The sequence below is a fragment of the Sphaeramia orbicularis genome, chromosome 5 (assembly GCF_902148855.1).
Source record: "Sphaeramia orbicularis chromosome 5, fSphaOr1.1, whole genome shotgun sequence".
Lineage (NCBI taxonomy): Eukaryota > Metazoa > Chordata > Actinopteri > Kurtiformes > Apogonidae > Sphaeramia > Sphaeramia orbicularis.
This window is the reverse complement of record NC_043961.1, coordinates 2762331-2781626: the sequence shown is the minus strand read 5'-3', so window position 1 is coordinate 2781626 and position 19296 is coordinate 2762331.

The following is a 19296-nucleotide window of genomic DNA, read 5'->3' as shown; positions in this document are numbered from 1 at the left end:
CACAAGCACTGGACTTCCTTGTTTCAATTTAACAGAATTTCAGTGTTTTCTTGTTTAGTTGGTACGATAAGGTCACTGAGCATTTTCTTAAAAAGGAACGGAGGACGAATTTATGTTTAAATAACTGGACTTTTTTTTTTCTTTGATGTAAGCCGACAATGAGCTTCAACTGTCTGAAAGACGAACAGCCGACACTGGTACATACATACATCGCACTGTCGATGCTCAAATGATATATGGTGCAGCTCTTATATGTACATATTGCTGGTTCAGACAAAGGGGTGAGAGCTAAAATCTATGCTTCTTCTCACTCCTTTTTGAATATGACTCTTTTTTTTTTCTGCATATTATTATTTTTTGCTTTGTTGAATTTTAATTTCTATATAATGTTGTGCAAAGAAGCCAATTAGTACCAATCAGGAATATTGTACCATTTCCATATTCAGAATGAATCAGTAATAAGAAAAGTTCATCTGCATTTCTTTTTGACAGTCATCTTCACACTTTGCACACGTCTTATCATCATTTCCATTTGATCGTCTCACACTTTCACCATATGAGCAGACTTCGTGAACAGAATGCATTCAGTCACATCCTCTTCCAGAACTTCCTCAATAGCTCTTTCAGTGACTCCGTTTACACTTCGAAAATATTCAAGTTTCAGCCTCTGTTCTGGAAACTAATACTCCGACCATCCCAGCTGTTCATACCTTGATTAAAAATAGGCTTTTTAATATTTGCACATACTCAAAAACCTGCTTCTACTCTTTGTCATAAAGTTCAAAGTAACTATATGTAATTTTTACTTTTACCAAAAAGTTTCATTAATCTATTTAGATTAAAGAGTTGTAAAGTTCTGCCAAAGATTCCAAAGTATTGGATTGTAGAGATATAAACTGAATTTATTTACAGCGATGAACACCATAAGACCTTTGACCAAAGCATCAGAAAGTGACCAGATGGGATGAGAACCATAAAGAAACAACTTTTAGTGTCAAAGTAATAAACTCTAGAACTCCTGTTCCTGTTTTCTCCACTGGACTGAATGGAGTTTGATGCTGAAATGACAGCGTTTCCTCCACACGGGGGAGTTTGATTCTGAGTTTAATGGATGTATAAGGTTATTATTATGGGATGTTCTTATTTTTGCTAAGTTGCCGTTTGTTGATCCACGGTTCAGACTAAACTGTGACAGATCTGACCTTGTTGGTTGGATTCCAAACAGATCTGTAGTTCAACTATTGTTTAATTATTTTCACTTTAAATCACTGTGGCCTGAAATGTGTAAATACTGTAGATTGACAAGACATTTAGTTTTCTACAGATTTTTAAATTAGAAGACGTTTGTTTACAGTATTGAACAGGAAGGTTTTTTTAGAATAAATTCCATAGCAATTTTTTTTTAGAGTATATACTAACCTTTATGTCAACTTGGTTACTAACCTTTTTTTTTTTTTTTTTTTTTTTAAATCTATCTATCTATCTATCTATCTATCTATCTATCTATCTATCTATCTATCTATCTATCTATCTATCTATGTCTTTTTGTCCATTTTCTTGCCTATTTTGTTCATTTTTCAATGAATTTTGTCTCATTTTGTTCATTTTTCACTCATTTTGCTGCTTATTTGTTGAATTTACTAATTTTGATGATTACATTTGTTTATTTCAGTCGCATTTTTTTCTTATTTTGTTAACTTGTATTAATTAATCTAGCATTTTCCCCCCCATTATCTACCTATAGCAACAAAATGTTAATATTATCTGTTTGTTCATTGTGCTACTGATTTGTGTTAATTTTTCTCCATTTTCTTGCCTTTTTTATTCAGTTTTTGTCTCGTTTTGTTCATTTTTCACTAATTTTGCTGCTTATTTTTGTCTATGTCTGTCTGTCTGTCTGTCTGTCTGTCTGTCTGTCTGTCTGTCTGTCTGTCTATCTATCTATCTATCTATCTATGTCTTTTTGTCCATTTTCTTGCCTATTTTGTTTATTTTTCAATCAATTTTGTCTCATTTTGTTCATTTTTCACTCATTTTGCTGCTTATTTGTTGAATTTACTAATTTTGATGATTACATTTGTTTATTTCAGTCGCATTTTTTTCTTATTTTGTTAACTTGTATTAATTAATCTAGCATTTTCCCACCCATTATCTACCTATAGCAACAAAATGTTAATATTATCTGTTTGTTCATTGTGCTACTGATTTGTGTTAATTTTTCTCCATTTTCTTGCCTTTTTTATTCAGTTTTTGTCTCGTTTTGTTCATTTTTCACTAATTTTGCTGCTTATTTTTGTCTCTGTCTGTCTGTCTGTCTGTCTGTCTGTCTGTCTGTCTGTCTGTCTGTCTGTCTATCTATCTATCTATCTATCTATCTATCTATCTATCTATCTATCTATCTATCTATCTATCTATCTATCTATCTATCTATCTATCTATCTATCTATAACTACAGTAAACTACACACACATGTATACCCTGTCCACTCTGATATGGACGTTTTGTAAGTTTACATGCAAATGGTGTTTTTAGTTTGTAAAATTTATTCCAAACCTATGACGTCACAGTTCCCCCATTGTTGCTTGGTGTCATGAGGAAACACAAAACTACTGTGTGTAATAGTCAGAACTATGCAAAAGTCGAACACTTCCTTTAACTTTGGTGGTTTTATACAGATACAACAGGAACATGCAGGACAATCGGAATGGTTTCTACAGGTAAAGGTCTGTGTTAGGTGTGACCTCCATTGGGATTTAATAAGTAAGTATAGTTTATTTAAAAAGCGCTCTTCACAGATAAAAATCACAAAGTGCTGCACATAAAATGAATGCAATAAAACAATATAAGAATAATTTCATTAAAAAAATAAATAAAAAGGATAAATCCATCAACCAAAAGCTTTCTTGAATAAAAACATCTTGACTTGCTTTTTAAAAGAGTCCAAAGAGTGGACCACACCAAGGTTATTATCGTTAACGAAAACTAACGAAATGATGAAAACTACAATTGTAAAAACATTTTTGTTAACTGAAATAAATAAAAACTATAATTAAAAGAAAAACTGAAAACTGAAACTGTATTGTGTGCTTACAAAACTAACTAAAATGTATGAAAATTATGGATAAAATTCCCTTCGTTTTCGTCTTTGTCAACGTCGGATTGATACGAAATCGGTTTATTTCGCTCTAGCAATTTTAGCTAGCGGCACCATGCGACACTTGGTATTAAACAGTTTAGATCACTTGATGGTTTTGGTCAATGGTGGTTGTTTGGGTTTTTATTCATTCATTCATTATCCTCTGCTTTATCCACAGGTCTTTATGGGATTAAAAAAAAAATAAAAAAATACAGTTTTATCTTATTTGAAGCATCTATAATGTTAATTTTGCTTCGCTTTGCCCCTTGAACCCCAACCTGGGCTTTGACCCTGGACCCCACCATTCTCCTGCCCCCCCCCCCTCCATTATTTCTAGATCCCCCCGCTGAGTTTGTAATGCAAGGCATGATAGTGCTGCAGAGAAACGCAGAAAAGAACGAGTGTCAGGGTCACCTTTCCTCTTACATGAACCCATTCACCTGTGAGGACAAAGCTTCAAAAGGTTGGATTTGAGTGAATATTTGGGTCTTTATGGGTTAAGTTTGTCACTTTAGGTGGTGTTACACTGTTACCTGCTCCACATCATCTGCAGTTTACACACCAACAGAAACAACGCTGTGACTGAGCGTTTGTAGCTGTTTTTGCAATCGATATGTTATACATTTTGCAAAACAAAGGATCTGTGGAGTTAGAAAAATGACTGCATTAGCGTGGACAGGCTGTTAGATCCTCTGTTTAAAACACAGGTGTCAAACATGTGGTCCGGGGGCCAAATCTGGACCGCCAAAGGGTCCAGTCCGGCCCTGTGGATGAATTTGTGAAATGCAAAAATTACACTAAGATATTAACCCTTTCATGCATGAATTATGAGAGCCTTAATCTTTTTTTTTTTTTTTTCCTGAGTGTTTTTATTCCTCTTTAGGCATGAAAAAAACAATGCAATTGAAAATTTTCTTCTGAAAACAAAAAATAATAATAATTTAAAAAAATAAAAAATACATTAAAAAAAATAATAATAATAATGAAAAAAAAAATTCTTATGAACCTATTTTTCATGAAGTTGCAAAAGTGTCCACTCAGCTGGACACCACAAGTTTAATTTTTGATGCACAGAAACATGTATTTACTGATAAATTGTGTGAAAACTGTGCGGAGGGCTTGTGATTCTGGGGTTTTATGCTCAAGAGAGATCTACATAATGTTACCAATTCATGTCAGAAAAGATATGTAGTGCCTTAAAACTTTAATAAAGATATGTTAAAAAAAAATTTTAAAAAAATCCATGAATATACAAGAGAACAGCTGTAGAATAGCTGTCCACTGTAGTGACCAGTATGCATGAAAGGGTTAACAATTCATTTAGTTCAGGTTCCACATTCAGACCAATTCAATCTCAAGTGGACAGGATTCAGTAAAATACTATCATAAACTCCATTTTTTTCTCTACAAATGTAAATATTTTCATGTATTTCCACTAAAACAAAGTATAATTTCGCAAAAAATGTGAATAACCTGAAGTGTCTTAAGAGAAGTCAGTACAATTTTAACAATATTCTGTCTGTTATTAAATGTTTTGTGTGTTTGTAGATCCACTGTGATCTGTAAATTATAATGTACATGTGGAAATGATAAACTGAGGCAGAATATTGTTAAAATTACACAGATTTTTGCAGTTTGTTCATGTTACTCAAAGGATAGTTTGCAGATGTAAACCTTTTCATTATATAAATTTACTTTTTTTTGCTCTTAAACATAGAGGAAAGTTTGGAGTTGACATTATTTATATTTTATTATGTTATAATTTTACTGGTTCGGCCCACTGCAGATCAGATTTAGCTGAATGTAGAACTGAACTAACATGAGTTTGACAGCCCCGGTTTAAAACGTTCAGCTCAAATCCAGGCCAAATATAGAACGGTGCAGGCAGACATTTTCTTTTCAATTTCTTTGCCACATGTGTTTCCATATATGCAAAACTGGTCATATTTGCATTGAAATGTGCATGTATACCACTGAAATATACATGCAATTGTGGATATTTCTCCCCTGTTACTGTTGTTTATTAAACTGACATGCCGTCATCGTGAAAACTACAGTTCCTTCTCTTCATTTCACTTACATTTACTGATCTAAGTACTGTTCGCTCCTGATTGGTTTATTTGGTCATGTGAGGTGATGTTTCAGGAAGTGTGGTAGCAGTAGTTATGGTGTGTGAAAAGTAAAGCGCTGTTTAAGAAGAAATCCGTCTCCATCCTGCTCTCATTTTATAAAGAATGAACCATGAACCATCAACAAACCCTCACGTTATATTGTTATATTACTGAAGGCAGACATTTTCTTTTCGATTTCTTTGCCACAGGTGTTTCCATAAATGCAAAACTGGTCATATTTGCATTGAAATGTGCATGTATACCGCCGAAATATGCATGCAATTGTGGATATTTTTCCCTGTTACTGTTGTTTATTAAACTGTCATGCCCTCATTGTGAAAACTGCAGTTCCTTCTGTTCATTTCACTCATCAGTGCTGCCGACAGTAATATAACAAATGTAACATGAGGGTTCGCTGGTGGTTCATGGTTTATGTTTTAGCCGGCGTTGGCTTGTCTGTCTGTCTGTAACTCAAAAAGTTATGGACGGATTTGGATGAAAATTTCAGGAAATGTTGATACTTACACAAGGAACAAATGATTAAATTTTGGTGGTGATCGGGGGGGACTGATCTGCCTTGGCGGAGGTCTGCGCTCTCCAAGTGCTTCTAGTTCTTTATAAAATGAGACAACAGGATGGAGACGGATTTCTTCTTAAACAGTGCTTTACTTTTCACACACCAAAACTACGGCTACCACACTTCCTGAAACATCACCTCACATCAAGGTTATTATCGTTAACGAAAACTAATGAAATGATGAAAACTAGAAATGAAAAAACATTTTCATTAACTGAAATAAATAAAAACTATAATTAAAAGAAGAAAACGATAACTGAAATGAAAAACTAGAAACAAACAAACAAAACAAAACAAAAAAAACTAAAACATATTAAAATTGTGGATAAAATTCACTTCATTTTCGTCTTTGTCAATGTCTGATTGATACGAAATTGATTTATTTTGCTTTTTTTTATTTTTATTTTTTTAATTTTATTTATTATTATTTAACAAAATAAATATTGTTAGTTCCTTTGTAGGGATTGAACTCAAATCCTGTTCTGATGTTAGCTGTGAACTAATAGAATCTGAACATTTGAACAGGATCTGAAACTGGAATGTCTGTAAAACAGAATTTCAGTTTGAACACAGTTTGAACGTTTGGTGATAGAACATTAGATCCTGTTGGGATCAAATAAAAATGTGTTTAGTATTTGCGCAGATTTCTGCTGAAATTCAATTCTTCCAGGAAATAATCATTTATAAAAAAAGAAACAAACAAAAAATTGCCTTTTTAACAGTATCATGATATATCGTGATATATTGTATCATGATCCTAGTATTGTGATTTGTGTGATTTGTATCGTATCACCAGATTCTTGCCGATACACAGCCCTACCGTTAAACCTTACATTTGTTCAACATAAATTCTTTTAGCTTCTGAGCCGTACACAAATAGAACACAAAGGACAGGTGACAGGTTTGTTTTGCAGCTTGGCTTAAAATATTTCAGGGTTTGATGCAGAAAAAAACTGTCAGAGCTTTACAAAGATCCATGATTGAAGACAGCGGATGTAAACGTGCAGTTCTTACATGTCAAAATCTGACACCAAATCCAAAGGACAGGATGGATAGAGTTACGAAGCTCTACAGTAAATTCATGGTGGTAGTCTCATGTGTCGGCCCAACCTCGCCTCCTAAACGGTGATACGGGTCGATGGAAGGGATTAAAAACACGTTACGTACCTCTACCAGCGTTCGGCTCCTGTTTCAAACCTCGGTAAATGCTGTTTATTTTTGCTTCTTTTTCTCTTTCTAATTTGAGCCCTTTCCCCGAGACGTTTTCTAACCCTAATCAGGTGTTTTTGTGCTTAAACTACAGCATTGTCACGGCCCAAATGCTACATTTCTGTATATTTTTTAACACTATCAGTGGTGTTTTGTGCAGTTAAGCGACTTATGCTGTTGTTTGTGATGTTTCACTCGCTGTACTGGAAATGAAAGGTGTGTTCACACTGTTGCGCTATTGTAGAGCACGGGAAAATTTAGCACAGAGCTGTCATGAAGCACAGAACACCATTTTGCATTTACTGTATATGTTTGGCATTGCAGTATGTACCCTACAGTAGGAGATGTCACACTGTTTTATTTAATTTTACAGCGCAACGCTTAAGTGCAAAAACACATAATTACAATTCAAGTAGAAATTTGTGTTTTCGACTTCATTCCGTGATGAGTGACACTGTTTTGGAATGCTATAGTTTAAGCAGCGGGAGTCACTTTTGGATGAAAAATGTTTTTGTGATTGAATTGTGCATTTTTGGTGTGTGAAGTATTAGTGGACATAGTGTAGTGGAAAAGCAATGGGGAAAATGGACAAAAAAAACCAAACAAACAAAAAATAAAAGTATTTTTTTACTTATAAAATTACAACAAGAAGAAACTACAAGTCACCAGAAAAAAAAAAAAAAAAGATAAGCAAAAACCAAAACAAACAAAAATAAAGACAATAGCCATGAGGGGAAAACAAAAAAACAAACAACTAATGAATGACAATAGACAAAAACCAAGACAACAGACAAAAATCAGAAGAGAAAAAAAAACAAAAGACAATACACAAAAAATATACTTGCATACACACACACACACACACACACACACACGTCAGAAGACAATAGACAGAAAACAAAGAGACTAGACAGAAAAAAAAAGACAAATAAATAAATATACAAATACAAACAAATAGACAAAGCAGATTAAAAAAGACAAAAGACAAAACCAAGCAACAAAAGTACCTTGGAGTCCTAAAAATACCCTCAAATCATTTTACATTAAAAACTAACAAATAAAAAAAAAGTTTTTTTTTGTTTGTTTGTTTGTTTTTTTACTTACAAAAACACAACAAGAAACTACAAGTCACCAGAAAAAAAAAAAAAACAAAAAAAAAAAAAAAAACAATAGGCAAAAACAAAACAAAAATAAAGGCCATAGCCACAAGGGAAAACAAATAAAAAACAAAAAACTAATAGATGACAATAGACAAAAACCAAGACAATAGACAAAAATCACAAAAGAAAAAAACAAAACAAAACAAAAGACAATAGAAAAAGTATACTTGTACACACACACACACACACACACGTGTTAGAGGACAATAGAGCATATTATTAGAAAAAATAGTGATAAATCACTTAAGAAAAGTAAAAAAAAAAAAAAATAGGGGTAAAAATCCTTTGGAATGGCTATAAAAGTAGCACTGGGTCGTTATGGGTTCAGAATTATTTGCTGCAGTAATTATCAAACGGAAAGACCTGAATATGTGTCTTGGTTTAATCCAGTTGGGGACTGTTTTTTGGCCAGAATGTTTACATTTGTGTTTATTTCCTTCATGTTATGGTTGAGGTTTTACTTTGCGGTCGTGTATCTTGTACCTAGGGATGGGAATCAAGAACCGGTTCTTTTGGAGAACCGGATCCCAGTAGCTCACACGTACGCTGCAAGGTTTTGGTCAGAATGTGGCCAACATGGTGTTGAGACAGAAACGGTCCAAACAGACCAGACCAGGTCCAAACAGACCGCACCAGGTCCAAACAGACCAGACCAGATCCAAACAGACCACAGCAGGTCCAAACAGACCAGACCAGGTCCAAACAGACCCCACCAGGTCCAAACAGACCAGACCAGATCCAAACAGACCACACCAGGTCCAAACAGACCACACCAGGTCCAAACAGACCACACCAGGTCCAAACAGACCAGACCAGGTCCAAACAGACCAGACCAGATCCAAACAGACCACACCAGGTCCAAACAGACCAGACCAGGTCCAAGCAGACCACACCAGGTCCAAACAGACCAGACCAGGTCCAAACAGACCACACCAGGTCCAAACAGACCAGACCAGGTCCAAACAGACCACACCAGGTCCAAACAGACCACAGCAGGTCCAAACAGACCACACCAGGTCCAAACAGACCAGACCAGGTCCAAACAGACCAGACCAGATCCAAACAGACCACAGCAGGTCCAAACAGACCACAGCAGGTCCAAACAGACCACACCAGGTCCAAACAGACCAGACCAGGTCCAAACAGACCACACCAGGTCCAAACAGACCAGACCAGGTCCAAACAGACCAGACCAGGTCCAAACAGACCACACCAGGTCCAAACAGACCAGACCAGGTCCAAACAGACCACACCAGGTCCAAACAGACCACAGCAGGTCCAAACAGACCACAGCAGGTCCAAACAGACCACACCAGGTCCACTGGTAAGCTTCCATTTCTCCTTTAGCAGGGCTGTCAAACTCATTTTAGATCAGAAGCCACATACAGCCTAATATGGCATAAAGTGGGCCGGACCAGTCAAATAATATAAATAATAGGACAATGATAACTTTTGAGTGAAAAAATTAAAATTCCACAATGAAAATGTTTACATCTATGAACTGTACTTGAACATAACATGAACAAATATGAACAACCTGAAAATTCTTTCGTAAAATAAATGCAGTGTTAACAATATTACACCTTAGTTTATCATTTATCCACTGAACCTCAAAGTACAGATCACAGTGGATCTACAAATACACAAAATATTAAATAACAGGGAGAATAGTATTAAAATTCCACATACTTCTTTTGAGACATTTTAGATATTCACATTTTTTGTAAAAGGCTAGTCTGTAAATGTAAATATTCTTGTGTAATGTAACTTTTTTTACACTAAAACAAAGAGACAGATTTACAGTTTTCATTATTTAGAGTTTATTCTGATAGTATTTTACTGGTCTGATCATTTTTAGATTGAATTGACCTAAAATGATTTGAACATCCTTGACTGTTAATGTCTTCAGTGTCATTTTTGCATTTCACAAATTCATCCCAGTGGTTGGATTGGACCCTTTGGCGGGCCAGATTTGGCCCCCGGGCCGCATGTTTGACCCCTGTGAGCTAAAGGGTGGAATCCCTCCAGTATGTTCAAACACTTGTCCACAGCATGGGACTCATTTACAGCAATGTCATGTATTTGATTCGCTAACTTAGCGACACTTGTGAATGTAGCAGCAGACTGAACACCAGGGCATCATCCAGGCCCAGTTCTGGTTCCGGTGCGGGCAACAAATGTCCTGCCCCCTCCAATAAAGTTTGTGAAGGGAGGGAAAAGGAAATGAAGTGCACAACAATGAGAAACAGAGGAACCAGAAGAGCACTGGGAGAGCGCAGACCTCCACCAAGACAGATCTGCCCCCCCCCCCCCGATCACCACCAAAATGTCATCATTTCTTCCTTGTGTCAGTATCAACATTTCCTGAAAATTTCATCCAAATCCGTCCATAACTTTTTGAGTTATCTTGCTAACAAACAAACAAACAAACAAACAAACAAACAAACAAACAGACACGCACACAAAGCAAAGCCATCACAACACCTCCTGGTGGAAGTAATTAGTAAAACGTCTGAAGTTTGACTTTTACTGTATGGTGCACACCCCCCCCCCCAAACCAGGTCCAGCGTCATCTGTTTTTATTATTAGTGCATACTGTATATGTTCTATTTTCTGTGCAGATGGAAATATAAAAGACAGTTAATGCAAACACACCTGTTTGGACTCTTTTATTCCCTCACCCAATGAGAATCGATAAGAGACCGGATCGATAAGCAAAACCGATAATGGAATCAGAATCGTTAAATTCTTATCAGTTCCCATCCATAGTTGTACCACCTGCTCAGAACATAACATTGTAGTGACTGGTAGGCCTATGTGACTGGTAGACCTATGTGACTGGTAGACCTATGTGACTGGTGGGCCTGTGTGACTGGTAGGCCTATGTGACTGGTAGACCTATGTGACTGGTGGGCCTATGTGACTGGTAGACCTATGTGACTGGTAGGCCTATGTGACTGGTGGGCCTATGTGACTGGTGGGCCTATGTGACTGGTAGGCCTATGTGACTGGTAGACCTATGTGACTGGTGGGCCTATGTGACTGGTAGACCTATGTGACTGGTAGGCCTATGTGACTGGTGGGCCTATGTGACTGGTAGACCTATGTGACTGGTAGACCTATGTGACTGGTGGGCCTGTGTGACTGGTAGGCCTATGTGACTGGTAGGCCTATGTGACTGGTAGACCTATGTGACTGGTGGGCCTATGTGACTGGTAGGCCTATGTGACTGGTGGGCCTATGTGACTGGTAGACCTATGTGACTGATGGGCCTATGTGACTGGTAGACCTATGTGACTGGTAGGCCTATGTGACTGGTAGGCCTATGTGACTGGTGGGCCTATGTGACTGGTGGGCCTATGTGACTGGTAGGCCTATGTGACTGGTGGGCATATGTGACTGGTAGGCCTATGTGACTGGTGGGCCTATGTGACTGGTAGGCCTATGTGACTGGTAGGCCTATGTGACTGGTGGGCCTATGTGACTGGTAGACCTATGTGACTGGTAGACCTATGTGACTGGTGGGCCTATGTGACTGGTAGGCCTATGTGACTGGTGGGCATATGTGACTGGTGGGCCTATGTGACTGGTAGGCCTATGTGACTGGTGGGCCTATGTGACTGGTAGGCCTATGTGACTGGTAGGCCTATGTGACTGGTGGGCCTATGTGACTGGTGGGCCTATGTGACTGGTAGACCTATGTGACTGGTAGACCTATGTGACTGGTGGGCCTATGTGACTGGTAGGCCTATGTGACTGGTGGGCCTATGTGACTGGTAGGCCTATGTGACTGGTAGGCCTATGTGACTGGTGGGCCTATGTGACTGGTGGGCCTATGTGACTGGTAGGCCTATGTGACTGGTGGGCCTATGTGACTGGTGGGCCTATGTGACTGGTAGGCCTATGTGACTGGTGGGCCTATGTGACTGGTAGGCCTATGTGACTGGTAGGCCTATGTGACTGGTGGGCATATGTGACTGGTAGGCCTATGTGACTGGTGGGCCTATGTGACTGGTGGGCCTATGTGACTGGTAGGCCTATGTGACTGGTGGGCCTGTGTGACTGGTGGGCCTATGTGACTGGTGGGCCTATGTGACTGGTAGGCCTATGTGACTGGTGGGCCTATGTGACTGGTGGGCCTATGTGACTGGTAGACCTATGTGACTGGTAGGCCTATGTGACTGATGGGCCTATGTGACTGGTAGGCCTATGTGACTGGTGGGCCTATGTGACTGGTGGGCCTGTGTGACTGGTAGGCCTATGTGACTGGTGGGCCTATGTGACTGGTGGGCCTGTGTGACTGGTGGGCCTATGTGACTGGTAGGCCTATGTGACTGGTGGGCCTATGTGACTGGTAGACCTATGTGACTGATGGGCCTATGTGACTGGTAGACCTATGTGACTGGTAGACCTATGTGACTGGTAGGCCTATGTGACTGGTAGGCCTATGTGACTGGTGGGCCTATGTGACTGGTGGGCCTATGTGACTGGTAGGCCTATGTGACTGGTGGGCCTATGTGACTGGTAGGCCTATGTGACTGGTGGGCCTATGTGACTGGTAGGCCTATGTGACTGGTAGGCCTATGTGACTGGTGGGCCTATGTGACTGGTAGACCTATGTGACTGGTAGACCTATGTGACTGGTGGGCCTATGTGACTGGTAGGCCTATGTGACTGGTGGGCATATGTGACTGGTGGGCCTATGTGACTGGTAGGCCTATGTGACTGGTGGGCCTATGTGACTGGTAGGCCTATGTGACTGGTAGGCCTATGTGACTGGTGGGCCTATGTGACTGGTGGGCCTATGTGACTGGTGGGCCTATGTGACTGGTAGGCCTATGTGACTGGTGGGCCTATGTGACTGGTAGGCCTATGTGACTGGTAGGCCTATGTGACTGGTGGGCCTATGTGACTGGTGGGCCTATGTGACTGGTAGGCCTATGTGACTGGTGGGCCTATGTGACTGGTGGGCCTATGTGACTGGTAGGCCTATGTGACTGGTGGGCCTATGTGACTGGTAGGCCTATGTGACTGGTAGGCCTATGTGACTGGTGGGCATATGTGACTGGTAGGCCTATGTGACTGGTGGGCCTATGTGACTGGTAGGCCTATGTGACTGGTGGGCCTGTGTGACTGGTGGGCCTATGTGACTGGTGGGCCTATGTGACTGGTAGGCCTATGTGACTGGTGGGCCTATGTGACTGGTGGGCCTATGTGACTGGTAGACCTATGTGACTGGTAGGCCTATGTGACTGATGGGCCTATGTGACTGGTAGGCCTATGTGACTGGTGGGCCTATGTGACTGGTGGGCCTGTGTGACTGGTAGGCCTACGTGACTGGTGGGCCTATGTGACTGGTAGGCCTATGTAGGCTCTTGCAGGTTTTCCTTCAGTCCAGAGTCCGCTCCTGCAGTGTTGGGAACACAAACCCACCGTCTGCATGGACCCTAATAACCAATGACATGAAACCACCGACAGAGACTTTTGATCAAACCTAAAAAATGACCCTGACAAAGGCACATTTGAGTGTGTTGGGTCACAGAACTGGTTCAGAGCACAGAAATAGACATGAGCAAAACTGGACCGAGGGGAAAGTAGGCCTGCAGCCATGGCTGAAGGCAACTTTTGGGTCAGTGTCTTTCCAGCTGCAGTGGCCACAGTGAACTAGTGCATGACTTTGGTGAGATGAAGATTTCAGAAACACCACAGAAGAATAAGCTCCCTGTGGCGTCTGCGTTTGACCATAGATACATGAGAGATGATAGAGGATCAGCTGTGATGTTATTACAGCTGGAAAAAAGACAATAGTGGGTTTGTTAGCGTTTCGGATCATGTGACCAAGTGACAATGCTTTACAGTCGGGAAAAAATTATTGGACCACCCCTTGTTTTCTTCAATTTCTTGTTCATTTTAATGCCCAGTCCTTTATATATATATATATATATATATATATATATATATATATATATATATATATATATACACAGGGTGGGGAAGCAAAATGTACAATGAACATGTAGTTGTTTTTTCTCAGCAGACACTACGTCAGTTGTTTTGAACCCAAACATATACTGATGTCATAATCATACCTAACACTATTATCCATACCTTTTCACAAACTTTTGCCCATATGAGTAATCAGGAAAGCAAACGTCAAAGAGTGTGTGATTTGCTGAATGCACTCGTCACACCAAAGGAGATTTCCAAAATAGTTGGAGTGTCCATAAAGACTGTTTATAATGGAAAGAAGAGAATGACTATGAGCAAAACTATTACCAGAAAGTCTGGAAGATACTATTAAAGAAGAATGGGAGAAGTTGTCACCCCAATATTTGAGGAACACTTGCGCAAGTTTCAGGAAGCGTGTGAAGGCAGTTACTGAGAAAGAAGGAGGACACATAGAATAAAAACATTTTCTATTATGGACATTTTCTTGTGGCAAATAAATTCTCATGACTTTCAATAAACTAATTGGTCATACACTGTCTTTCAATCCCTGCCTCAAAATATTGTACATTTTGCTTCCCCACCCTGCATATATATATATATATATATATATATATATATATATATATTTATATATATATATATATATATATATATATATATATATATATATATATATATATATACACACACACACTCATATATATATATACACATATATACACACACACACACACACACACACACATATATATATATATATATATATATATATATATATATATATATTTTTTTTTTTTTTTTTTTTTTTTTACTCTAATATTTATTTTACATCTTTCCCAAAATGTAATGACATTTATCCTAGGTCACTGGTAATGTATAAACTTAATTTGGTATGAACTGAACCAGTAGTTTTGCTGCTAAAGTGTTAACAAACAAACAAAACCAAAGACAATAGGCCTTCCCTTCCCTTTCGGGGGGGGGGGGGTATAAATGGCATGACATTGTAAAAGCTTATTTAGATGACTCCATGTTGAATAAATTCCATAATTGAAACTAAAGTGTACAAAGCATTTTACAGTTTCCATCATTTTCACGCTATCCTGTTTCCACAAACACATCACAACTCAAATACCGAGACGCTTTAGTATTTTAAGTGTCACTTTAACAAAACACTTTTTTTAATTATATGTATTTCATTATATAAGATAATGGAAATAACCCCATGGTGAATGCATGCTGTACTTAATGTTGCTTGAATATGTAATAGGTCACTGTATGCACATGCATTCACTTCATATGGACATTTACTTCACATATGGGAATTCAACATATGCACTGTACATGTATTATACTTGTGGATGGAGATGACATTTTACGATTAAGTAAAAGCTACATATATTTATTTAATATGTTTGCATGTTTTTCTATCCACTGTCCATCATAACCAATGTAGGGAAGAAAAAAAATGCAGGAAAGAATCTGTACACCATGGATGTACACAGGAAGTCTGTGAATGTAGACCTTTTAGATAAATAAGTACTGTACTTCATTCATTTTTGACAGGAAGCTGTTCTGTTCACATTAGAAGTGAATAAAAAAATGGAATAAATTAAAAAGAAAAATGACTGTAAAGTATGATCCCAAGTGTCCAACCAAAATAGAAATAAAAATAATACAAGTAAAATATATCTAAAATGCATATATCCTATATCTATTTTATATGCTGACATGTTTTTCTACCCACTGTCCATCATAACCAGTGTAGGGAAGAAAAAACATTGTCAATCTGTACGGCATGGATGTACACAGGAAGTCTGTGAATGTAAACCTTTTAGATCAATAGGTACTTTATTGATTTTTGACTGGAAGCTGTTCTGTTCACATTAAAAGAAATACATTTTTTTAAAAATTGGAATAAATTAAAAAAAAAAAATTGCTGTAAAATATGATCATAAGAGTGTCCAAGCAAAATAGAAATAAAAATATTAATACATGTGAAATACAGCTAAAAAGCATATATCATGTATCTGTTTTATATGTTTACATGTTTTTCTACCCACTGTTCATTATAACTAATGTAGGGAAGAAAAAACATTGTTAATCTGTACGGCATGGATGTACACAGGAAGTCTGTGAATGTAAACCTTTTAGATCAATAGGTACTTTATACATTTTGGACAGGAGGCTGTTGTGTTCACATTAGTAAGTAGTAAGTAAATGTAAAAAATGGAATAAATAAAAAATAATAATTGTAAAATGTGATTATAAGAGCAAAATAGAAATTAGAAAAGCACCCCCCCCCATCACCATCAAAATTAGATCATTTGTTCCTTGTGCCAGTATCAACATTTCATGAAAATTTCATGAAAATCCATCCATAACTTTTTGAGTTATCTTGCTAACAGACAGACAAACCCTGATGAAAACATAACCTCCACTGTTACACTTGGCAGAGGTGATAACGAACAATATAATGTATAATGTAAAATATAACTAAAATGCATATACATCTGTTTTTTTTTTTTTGTTTTTTTTTTATGTTTACAGGTTTTTCTCCCCACTGTCCATCATAATTAATGTAGGGAAGAAAAAACATTGTCAGTCTGTATGCAATGGAAGTGCAGAGGACATCTGTGAACATTAAACCTTTTACATAAATAGATACTTTAAATCTTTGACAGGAAGCTGTTGTGTTCTCATTAGAACAGGGCTGTCAAACTCATTTTCTTCTAGGTTCCACATTCAGCCCAATTTAATCTGAAGTGGGCCGGACCAGTAAAATAATAACATGACAGCCAGTAAATAATGACAACTCCAAATTGTTTTAGTGCAAAAAATAACGTTCACTTACGCCAATATTTACATTTCCAAACTATCCAAACAAAAAGGATGTGAATAACCTGAAAAAAACCAAATTTAACAAATATAAGTGCAATTTTATCAATATGCCTCGACTTATCATTTATACATATGCACAAAACATTTAGTAACAGGCAGAAAACTGTTAAAATTGTACTTAATTTTCTTCATTTTGTTCAAGTTATTCACATGTTATTGTTAAAGGATACTTGGTTAATGTAAACATTTTCATATTTTAATGTTTTTTGCACTAAATCAAAGAGGAAAAAAAAAATTGGTGTTGTCATTATTTATAGGTTATTATGATATTATTTTTGAGTTTGATGCCCTAACATGCACTTTGCAAATTCATCCCACGGGCCAGACTGGAACCTTTGGCGGGCCGGTTTTGGCCCCCGGGCCGCATGTTTGACACCTGTACATTAGAAGAAATACATTTAAAAATTGGAATAAATTAAAAAAAACTGACAGTAAAATATGATTGTAAGCAAAATAGAAATAAAAACATGAAGACAAGTAAAATACAACTAAAAAGCACACATCATCTGGGTGAGAACACATGCATAGTTTACACATAAACACATGCACTATAAGTCTATAAACCTGCATAATCCTACATTTATCCATATATGAATATAAATATACATACATGAGAACAGAATGTTGTTCAGTTTTATTAACTTGAATCCATCAAACAGTCAAAACGACTGCAGCTCTTACTACTACTAGTCAAACTTCCTCCAAACCCTTCGTATAATTTTATTAATATGGTTTTATAGCCACAGTTTCTGCAACAATGTGACCTGTTCCATCCAACCTAAATGTGGAATGTACCACTCATACCAAAACGAGGGCCCCTGACCCACTGACAACACTGAGATAAATATCACCGGTGGAAAACCCTCATGAGATTATTCTGCTTAGCTGACACAATATCACAGCGATAGTGCAGATGTGCTTATGTGTGCATTTACACAGAACAAGGTGCCTTTACCAACACGCAAGAAGGCAAAGCGACAAACACACAGCAAACCGCACAGAGGTAGCTGAATGACACTTGTCGAAACAACCGTGTTTTTTTTGTGTGTGACCATGTCAACATGTTTCAGATGCTCCGGTCCGATAAGCGAAGTTCACATTATTTCTGAGAAACAAGAACACCGCAACACCCTCTTTTCCGAGCCCTCATCCGCTGAATGCAGCAAAACAACACATCTGCCAGCGGAAGCCGGTCGAATGCGAGAGCTGCTTTTCGCAAAAACATTAGTCTATAGAGATACGCAGACCACAATGACCCGATTGAGCGATAGTTGTGTGCACAATATTCTACAGAAAACAACTCCGGAGGTCGGACGGTGTTGGAAAACGAGTTCAGGGTGAGCGTAAACGTGCAACTGTCACATATTAAAACAGCATCACCTTCCTGCACCTCATTTTCCATTGTACCGCTAACATTGGTTTTATTACTTTAACCCATAAAGACCCAGTGTTACTGTAACAGCAGCCAAATGAATGTATGATTTAGTGATTTATCACCATTTATTGTAGCATTTTTCTCTGCATTTTGCATTTTTTCATTGAAAAACAAGCATCGTCCTATATTTCTGAGTGATCATGAACACCAGGGCTGTCAAACATGCGTCCCGGGGCCCAAATGCGTCCCCCCAAAGGTTCCAGTCCGACCCCTGGGATGAATTTACAAAATGTAAAAATTCCACAGTCCAGGCTGTGGAACTCATTTTAGTTCAGGTTCCACATGCAGACCAATCTGATCTGCAGTCAAATAATAACAGCAGAAGAACCCACACAAAAGAATGACTGCAGATTTACTTCATAATTTGATGTGAAAAAAAACCAAAACATTACATTATGTCTGTATTTAATGACAACTTCAAATTTTTGTCTTTGTTTTAGTGCAAAAAATAACATTAAATTATGAAAATATTCACATTTACAAACTCTCCTGTAACAATAAAATGTGACTAACCTGAACAAATGTGTCCAACCTGAAATGTCTGTATTAAATTCAGTCCAGTTTGAACTCTTTTCTTCCTGTTCCTCAGTGTTTAGTGTCTTTGTAGATCTGATCCAGAATGCACATGGACTAATGAGAAGTGGAGGAAGAAGATTATTAAAATAACATTTATTTGTCTCAAGAAATTTCAGCCTTTTCAGGTTATTCACATCTTTTTTGTTTGGATAGTTTATAAAAGTAAGTATTTTCATGATTCAAAGGATTTTTTGCACTAAAACAAAGACAACCATTTGGAGTTGTCATTATTTCTAGGTTCTTCT